General features: G+C 34.4%; 2 pseudogenes; both read left to right on the forward strand.

Annotated features, from left to right (window-relative positions):
- The first annotated feature begins 6,211 nt into the window (after positions 1-6,211).
- LOC118537228 (U2 spliceosomal RNA) lies at positions 6,212-6,364 on the forward strand (annotated as a pseudogene).
- A 1,143-nt stretch (positions 6,365-7,507) lies between these two features.
- On the forward strand, positions 7,508-7,678 carry LOC118537216 (small ribosomal subunit protein uS14 pseudogene; annotated as a pseudogene).
- The last annotated feature ends 1,103 nt before the right edge of the window (positions 7,679-8,781 follow it).

Genomic DNA, 8,781 nt, shown 5'->3' on the forward strand with positions numbered 1-8,781 from the left:
TACGATACATTAATAAAAGAAAGAACAAGAGTCATATGATCCTCTCAATAGATGCAGAAAAAGCATTTGACGAAGTACAGCATCCTTTCTCGATCAAAACTCTTCAGAGTATAGGGATAGAGGGTACATACCTCAATATCATAAAAGCCGTCTATGAAAAACCCACAGTGAATATCATTCTCAATGGGGAAAAACTGAGAGCTTTCCCCCTAAGGTCAGAAACACGACAGGGGGGTGCCTGGGTGGCTCAGTCGTTAAGCATCTGCCTTCGGCTCAGGTTATGATTCCAGGATCCTGGGGTCAAGTCCCACATGGGGCTCCCAGCTCAGCGGGAAGCCTGCTTCTCCCTCTCCCACTCCCCCTGCTTGTGTTCCTGCTCTCGCTGTGTCTCTCTCTATCAAATAAATAAATAAAATCTTAAAAAAAAAAAAAAAAAAGGAACGTGGCAGGGATGTCCACTATCACCACTGCTATTCAACATAGTATTAGAAGTCCTAGCCACAGCAATCAGACAACAAACAGAAATAAAAGGCATCATGATTGTTCCTTAACAACAGGGGTAAGCCCCTTTGCAAAAGGAAGGAAACATTCTCAACCATGATTCTGGGATTTTTTTTTGTGATCTTTTCTAGTCTCAAATTTAGAGTATAGGAAACTGCCGGTTCATTGAAACACTATCCTGAGCATGTATGCATCGTCTTTCCCTAAACTATCTTCTTCTAAAATATTTCTAATCCATCATTGACTTCTCCCCAAAATTATCTGTATAACTAATTAAGCTTTATCTCTTTAAAAAAGCTTAGTGTTTTCAATTGCTTCCAAGAAAAAATGTATAGTATTTAACATCACTCTAATATTTTTCTATGATTTAAACACTTCTCAGCCTTTTGGCTAAGATCAGGTGTATTTTTTCCTAAGACTTAGCCCTATGCGTATCTACAGTAAGAATTTCATCCACCATTAATTATTTCCTTGTTTTGATCTATAAATAATTAATACATGTTTTGCAACCCTACACAAAACAAACCCAATCCCCTGGCCTGTTATGATAAACCCCAAATCACACAATGTTTTCTTGATTTATGGTTGGTTTTCTTCCTAAAATTGAAAAAAAACAGAATGCATCATTTGGATTTGCTTATCTTTAGGACATCTACTTTGGAAAATTGTTAATGGAACATTTGCCTTGCCATACAAATCACATTTTTGTTCCTGGTTCATTTTTCTGTTTCTGTTTCTTGTTTTGTTTTGTTTTTCCTGGTGACCAATCCAAATGCTCATTACCTATTGTGGAAAGAGAAAAAACAAGCCAAGTCATTATTTCAAGCTTTATATTAAAATGTTGCTAGGGGTGCCTGGGTGGCTTAGTTGGTTAAATGACTCTTGATTTTGGCTCAGGTCATGATCACAGGGTTGTGAGATCGAGACCCCCCCCCCCCAGGCTCCACACTCAGCACGGAATCTGCTTGAGATTCTTTCCCCTTCATTCTCCCTGCCCTCTTCCCCACCAAAATAAATAAATAAATAAATAAATAAATAAATAAAATCTTTTTAAAAAGTTGCTAAATGAGACCAACTTTGACATGAATGTTAGGGAATGAAACAAGGTGCTTAAGTATATTACATGACAAATGGAACAAGATCAGTCAAAATTTAGTTTTATTCCAAGAGTGTACACTACAGAAATTCTCAGTATTTGTGGAAACATGTGACATTAGTTATATAACAGGATGGTAGAGCAGCAAAATGGTGGTTGCAGTTTATCAGCTACTGGGTGACAAACTTGAGTTTAGGAAAATTTTAGTGGGGAGGAATAGTTGGAGGCAAGTTTTTCAAGGGTGATAGTAAAACATTTTTAATCTTTTAGGGATTTTTGTAGTCATTCCTCTTTACCAGCATTTCACTCAGGAAAACTTTCTTATGCTGGATCAGAGTCCAGACTGTAACCCCTATCCAGATTTCCAAGTTTGAAGAACAGGTGAAGTCCCATAGCACAGGAAATATTTAGTTTCAAGTACATCACCAGTTTTGAGTGATTGTTCTTTCTTATGAATTCATTCATCAGATAGTGGCTATACAAAAGTACCTATGGATCTGGACAAGATACAATATAGAATTATGATGTTAAGGAACACAAGAATCATTAATACACCTTTAAGTGCTTCCTTTAGCAACACTGACTCTTCTCAATCCTAGTCAGAAAAAAAAAAAAAAAAAATCCTACATCTGAATTTCCCAACTTGGAAAGAGGTATAATGGCCAGGTTTCCAAGCTTTCATATCTTTCTGTTTAGTTCTTTAAAGCTATCAGTTAAGTGTTGTCAAATACAAGGGATTAGCTATTTTTAAAAAGTATTAGAAATAAAGGGAGAAATCTTAAAGTTTTCATCCCTGATAATTAAAAATTTATAATTTTAAACTACAACAAATGGCTTAAAGATAGTTATAATTTAAAAAAAGAGAGAAGAAAGAGGGAACAATTAATGGCTTTTTGTATTTAGAGTCTGTGTCTGGGAATCTTAGTTAGAAGTATGAAAGTTGGTTATTTGGTTGAAACTTTTTGGAAAAGTTGAATTATTTATGATGCTGTCTGCTTCTAGACAATCCCCAAAGACTCTCAGTTTTACATTTGTAAGCATCAAAGACATACAGGTCATGGGAGTGTGATGCATTGAGAGTTTGAAAATGTAAATTAAAGAATCTGTACTTTCAAAGATAACTACCTGGGTTAGTAGGACCTGATGTGGCCTTTTTCCAATGAAGTGTAAGACCATCCTTATTCTGTTTTTGAGGTTTTCCTTTGGTAAATCTGCTTAGACCTGTTAGTTATAAACTTTTGAATATAGCAATAAACCTTTAAAATGTGGCAGTAAGTTCTTGGATGTATAATTGCTAGCCTTACCAGGTGAGAGTTAAGAGGATGATAACCTTTGATTTCCAGTCAGTGAATTTTTTAACAGTTGAGAAAGTTAAGGATACCTTAGGTCATGGCAGGTAATCCTTCAAAAAATTGTCCAAGCTTTATTTGTTCTTTTATTTTTCACTACTGATATAGGATGATAAAGATGATGGAATTTCTAGATGATAAACAGTACCATGTATAGCTATTTGATTACAGTTCTTATAAAATAGGCACTTCTATCTCTAGATAAAAAGCTTAGTAATAAATACACCAGGTTGAAAATACAACTGATTGTATTGGAAGCTGATTGTTGTTGTTTGTTTTATTTCATCTTGTTGTTTTCTAGTTCTTAATGCAGTTGCCATTTGGCTGAGAAAACATTATGGCCATCTAAAAATATAAATAGACAATAGTAAACCTACATCCATACCACTTGAAGGAGGTTATTGCATAAAGTCTATTTGTAAATATCAAATAGACATTGAAGCTTTTGCTCTTTCTTATGCCTACCTTTTGCCTGGATTATAAATTTGGCAGATGGGACATGTGCCAAAAACATCCTAAGAAGTTTTGAGTGAAATGACCCTAGCTATACTGATTTTAAGATTTCAGCCAATTTAAATTTGTTTTTGTGATCAAACTGATTAGCTATGTTAATAAATTATGTTATTTAATTATCTTAATAAATTATTATAATCAATGGTTATTCTGGAAGTGAGACTATTTTATAAACAGAATAGATATGAACAAGCATCTATAGCAATTTGATTTACATTAAAAACCAAAGTTATTGTCATTAATTGTATCTGATAGTCAGGTATATTGAATTTAGAACAAAAATCATTTTGTACAGTTATTATGCAAGCCTTTCTGCTTAAACATGAGTGTATTTTAATCTTAGGACTTCAATACTTCTTTTGGGGGGACACAATTCAACTCACAACAGTGCACCCTCTGTTCTCCTCCAATTAATGTCTTTCCCATGTGCAAAATAAATTCGCCTCATCCCAACATCATTAAAAGGATTATTAATCCATTTCAGTGTCAACTCAGAGTCCCAAACCTTATCTAAATATAATCAACTCAAACTCATCTAAATCAGTTATGGGTGAGAATCCAGCTATGGTCCATCCAGGGACAAAATTCATTGTTATCTATGTATTTGTGAAATTAGAAATCAAGTTATATACTTATAAAATACACTGTTGGGATAGTTATAGGATAAACATTGCCATTCCAAAAAGATAGAAATAGAAGGAAAAGGGGTCTCAAGTCCCAGGCAAGTCCGAAAACAAGCAGGGAAAATTCAATTAGATTTCAAGGCTTGAAAATAATCCTGGACAGGCGCGTTTTGTTCAGTTCTCCTCAGTTCTCCGCAGTTTTTCCCACCTGCATTGCATGTCATCTCACTGACCCTGGCCTGGTGTCATTCCGTGGGGAAGACATGGAAATTAGAGAGCTACCACTTTTCTTGTTCTTTGCTTCTTACCTGCACTATTGCAGTAGAGATAGTCCCCAACTTACATTGGTTCAACTTATGAGTTTTTAATTTTACAATGGTACAAAAGTGGTAACATTCAGTAGAAATAACTGGAATTTTTAATTTTGATCTTTCTCCGGGCTACTGATATGTGGTATGATCCTCTCTCCTGATGCTGGACAGCAGCAGCTCCCACTTAGCCACATGATCACAAGGGTAAATAAGTGATACATTTATAACAGTGCAGTATCCAGCATATTACATGAGATATTCAATTGTTTATTATAAAAGATGTTTTATGTTAGAGGACTATGTACAACTGTAGGCCAGTGCAAGTGTTCTGAGCATGTTTAAGGTAGGCTAGGTTAATTTGTGATGTTTGGTAAGTTAGGTATATTAAATGCATTACTGACTTACGATATTTTCACATTATGATGGGTAAGGTGTAACCTCATCATAAGTCAAGGAAAACCTGTATTTGTACAATAGTTTGATTATTACTTTCAATTTGGCTCATTGTCCCAGGTGGCCACCTTGACACCTGGCAACATAACAACTACCATAAAGCAGAGTAGTTTTACTTTCAGGGTCACTGTCTTCATATCACAGCAAAAAGATTTCACTTCAGGGTCCCATGAAGAGATAGAAACATATTATGAGGGAAAGTTTAAGAAAAAAACAGGACTCTTCAACAAATTATACCTCTCTTTAATTATAAGTCCTTTTCCAAGTTCACCATGAAATAGTTAATCTTGTTTGTTTCATCTACCATAACCTTTGCTTAATATTTTGTTTATTAAAATTAAACACTGATACTTGTTGAAAAGTTGTATATTAAATTCTGAATCCCTGAAGATAGATTTCTGTTTCTTCTAGTTAAATATAACTAGCTTATTTTGTTTCTCCATATATATGCTCTCAAAATATTGAAAGAAAGGTTTTTCATATAATTATTTTGGGTTTTGTTAATGTGTGATATGTGTGTATGCATGCATGTTTGTGTGTATACGTGCATGGGAACAAGAAGATATACAGACAGTAAAAAACAAAAGGACTATATATAGAAATTTCCAGGTTTATATTTTTAAATAACTAAGATTAAAGTGTTGGAGGAGATAAAAGACTAGACTGCATATTTCAAGGTGGAAGAGGAAATGATAAATACTGCATGGCAGATCTGAAAAAAAATACAAATTCTACAATTGAAAAATACAGTTGTCAAAATTAAAAACTCAAAGTGTAGATTTAACACCAGATTAAATAAGTGAAGAAAAATTGGTAAATTGAAGGCAGGTCAGAAAAAAGGAAAAAAAAAAAAAAATAAGAGAACTCCTAAGAAAAGTCATGAAATACATCAATCGCACATTTTCAAACCCTCACAAAACCTGAGAAAAATGAAAATATAAAATGTAATTCACACATATTAAAAACAAATATAAAGAAAGATCTATAAAGCAACCAGTAAGATGGGGGAAAGGATTTATTTTATCTTCAAAGAAGTAAAAATCATACTTTATAATTAAGAATAACAGTTGACTTTTAAGCAAAAAGATTGGAAGCTGGAAGTAATTGAATGATATCCTCATAATAATGGAAAACCAAGTGCAACTGGAGAGGGTATTTTGTCCCAAGCATAGGCAACAAGTGGGTTCACTGTTTGTATTTAATTTAAAAACATAATAAAACTGAGTAGAAACAACTTTGCTTTTTATTATTATCACACACTGGGGTTTCTAAATAGTGTCAATGATAAAGCATTGGTTATTTGGATCCTCCCCACTGTTTCAGAATGCTGCTGAAAAATGTGTTGATTAGAATTATATACTCCATACCGCTTCTCGGCCTTTTGGCTAAGATCAAGTGTAGAATTATATACTCCATAAAAATCTTCTTTAAGAATGAAGGTGGATATGTAGGCATTTTTATAGATTAACCTTGTGTCATATAAACATGTTAAACTCATTAGTTCTGGTAGCTTTTCTTTTTGATAAATTCTGTAGCATTTTTCACATAGAAAATGATCTTGTCTGCAAATAAAATAGTTCTTTCTTCCCAGTAGATCATAATGCCTTTTATTTCATTTATTTGTCTTATGCTGGCTAAAATATCCAGTAAAACATTGAAGAGAAATAGTAGATGGACCTCCTTGCCTATTCCCTGCTTTTAGGTGGAAAATTGCCAGTCCTTTACCATTAAATATAATGTTAGCTGTAGGTTTTTCATAGTTGCCTTGTATCAGTTTGAAGAAGTTTCTTTCTAATAATGGCTCTAAAACAAAATAAAACCAAACCAAACATCTAACAATACCAAATGTTGGCAAGGATGTAGTGTTCACACATTTCAATTTGTATACCCCCTTTGGAAAATGTTTTGGAATCATCTAATGATCTTGAAAACAAGTTTTTTAAAGATTTTATTTATTTATTTGAGAGAGAGAAAGAGAGAGCACCAGCAGGGGGAGCAACAGGCAGTGGGAGAGGGAGAAGCAGGCTTCTTGCTGAGCAGGGAGCCTGACATAGGGCTTGATCTCAGGACCCTGGGATCATGACCTGAGCTGAAGGCAGCCGCTTAACAGACTGAGCCACCGAGGCGCCCCTTGAAAACAATTGTATGCGCATGTGTACCAAAAGATGCATACAACAATATCAGTAGCAATATTATTTGTCAAAGTTCTAAACTGGAAAATTGAAATAAATCCATAAGTTCCAATTAATTGGAATATGTTTACTCAATGAAATAACATACAGAAATCAAAATGGCATTGGTAGAGCCATAGTCGGCAACATGCATGAGTCTTATAAAAGTAGTGCTGAGCAATAGAAGCAAAATCTGAAGGACTACATACAATACAATTAATTTATATAAATTTCAAACACAAGCAAAACCACTCTGGATTAATCTGTTAGAAATCATAAGAGTGGTTAACTTTGGGTATGCAGGCAGCTTTTGATATACTGGTTATGTTCCACTTACTCACTTGGATTTTTATATGTACACTTAAAATATACAAAACTGTCTGCATATGTGTTATGCTAAGTTGGAAAAAATAAGAAAATTTGTGCAAGTAGAAATATGCTATAATAAAATTTGGACCACCTTTTGCCTCACTGCATCTGAAAGAGCAAGATGGGTCACCAGCAGCTCTACTGGAGCCATCTGAGGAAATCTGGCCAGGGTTCTCATGGTTGCCATGTCTGCTCAAACGGCACAGTCTGGTCCAGAAAAATGTGCCTCAATATGTGCCACCAGTGTTTCTGTCAGTATGGGAAAGATACAGGCTTCATTAAGGTGGATTAAATGAACTTCCTTGAATGTGTCATCCAAGATACCTACCTCAACTGCAGATATCCCATATACCTACCTTAATGCTAATTCATTGTACATAAAATTAAAATACTTCAATTATGAAAAAAATAAATAAAACTTGGACCTATAAACCAAACATCTATTCTCCCCCTCCATCTTCCTGCAATTAGTTCAGCAACATTCACTGATTTCAAAACTATGAGGTAAAGGGAGGATCAAATGAATGTAGAGACAACAGAAAATTAGCTTTGTGTTTCAAATTAGATTTTTACACTTAAGTCAGGGACAATGAAAGACTTCATGTTCAAGAGTCTCCCATTTTAAAGAATCAAAGACTAAGATTTGAAAGACTTCAAGCTTAAGATGTTTGCCATAGAAAAGAAATAAGAACAAGAACAGAGAAGAACTGCTCCTCCTTGCCCCTGGAGTCTTGTTAAAGATTGCCTGTAGTGTGTGCCTTTCTGATGGGGTTAAGCTCAATGAAACCCATAAAGAAATCCACTATATGAGAATGATGAACTCATAAGGCTTATGCAACCCTCCCCAACTAAGGGTCTTGGGACCAACCCAAAAAGAATTTTGGAGAGAATTTCAGTTTGCATTATTCCCTACCTTCATCTGAATATTTGTAAAGAACTATCTGATAAAGAGCAAGCGAACCTGAAAAATACCTAGTGCTTGAAATAATCTAAATTACCTAGGTGACTAGAAGGTTCATGGGTCTAAACACTTCTCATCAGATGCAACAAAGGTAGAAGCTTATGATGAATAACAAGATGAGGTAAAGTGTGTTTCTGAAAACACTTGCAGATGAATAGACCAAGTAAGCTCCTACTACCTATCCCCCACCCAAATCTGGATGCTACATAAGACACTATGTCACCTGGAATTTAGAAGTCATAGGGGGAATAATATGTAGAAGACACATATAACCCTATATTTATTAGGCTAAAACAGCACTTGAATGAAAAATTATTCAATTCATTGACATTATCTCAAGTGATTAAATTATGTTACTGGAGCCAGAAGATTAGAACATGAGATGATACTTTAAGTTTGTTTTTTAGAAAAATAAATTTGTAACCTTAAACACA

This window comes from Halichoerus grypus, chromosome 4 (genome assembly GCF_964656455.1).
Source record: "Halichoerus grypus chromosome 4, mHalGry1.hap1.1, whole genome shotgun sequence".
NCBI classification, from domain to species: domain Eukaryota; kingdom Metazoa; phylum Chordata; class Mammalia; order Carnivora; family Phocidae; genus Halichoerus; species Halichoerus grypus.